The 633-nt window shown below is 70.9% G+C and overlaps 1 protein-coding gene across 2 annotated transcripts in view; it reads left to right on the top strand.

The window, feature by feature from the left end:
* Positions 1-394: 394 nt before the first annotated feature.
* RAP1B (RAP1B, member of RAS oncogene family) overlaps positions 395-633 on the top strand; it is a 45,724-nt gene continuing 45,485 nt past the window's right edge. Inside the window, exon 1 of one of the 2 annotated variants that reach the window (XM_006097887.3) lies at positions 395-603. The gene's annotated coding sequence lies outside the window, so the exon portion shown is untranslated. The remainder of the gene's footprint in view (positions 604-633) is intronic. The other variant, XM_014463598.2, reaches the window with a different exon arrangement.

A 633-nucleotide genomic window follows, 5' to 3' on the forward strand; every position in this document is an offset into this window, starting at 1 on the left:
AAGAATGCAAAAGGCTATGTATGCCCTGGCCTAGGGTCCTTCACGGAGCGCTCGGTGCTTGCAACTGCGCGCTCAGTTACCTCTCCAGCCCCGCTCCCCAGCACAAAGGGACGCGCGGGCGCCCACTGTTGGGTGACGTAGGTGACTGAACTACAGTTTGCATCCAAGACACCTTCCGAGTTCTGGAGGGCTCCTGAGCCCTTCGCAACTCAGTGCGCCGCGGGGCCCGGAAGCCCGCAGGCGAATACTCCCCGCGCCCGAGCGGTGGGGGGCGGGAGGAAACGCCGCGAGGGGCGCCGAGCGTGTCGGGTCGGCGCTGGTGTGGTGGCGCGGAAGCCCCGCCCCTCGGCTCCCCTCGCTCCGCCCCTCGGCCCCGCCCCTTCCCGGGCCGCGTACCCGCGCGCCCCGCCCGCGGACGGAAGCGAGAGCGAGACTGAACGCCTGACGTCAAGGCGACACCGCCAAACCTCGCCCAGAGTCAGGCGTGTAAAGCAGCCGGAGCGGCGGCAGCGCAGGACCGCCGTGGCGCCGGGAGCAGCGACCCGGAGGGAGCGCAACGCGTGGGGCGACGCTGGCTACGGGGACCCGCTGACAGCGTGAGAGGTTCGCAGAGTGCGTGCGTGGCCGCCGAGG

This window comes from Myotis lucifugus, unplaced genomic scaffold (genome assembly GCF_000147115.1).
Source record: "Myotis lucifugus unplaced genomic scaffold, Myoluc2.0 scaffold_212, whole genome shotgun sequence".
NCBI classification, from domain to species: Eukaryota; Metazoa; Chordata; class Mammalia; order Chiroptera; family Vespertilionidae; genus Myotis; species Myotis lucifugus.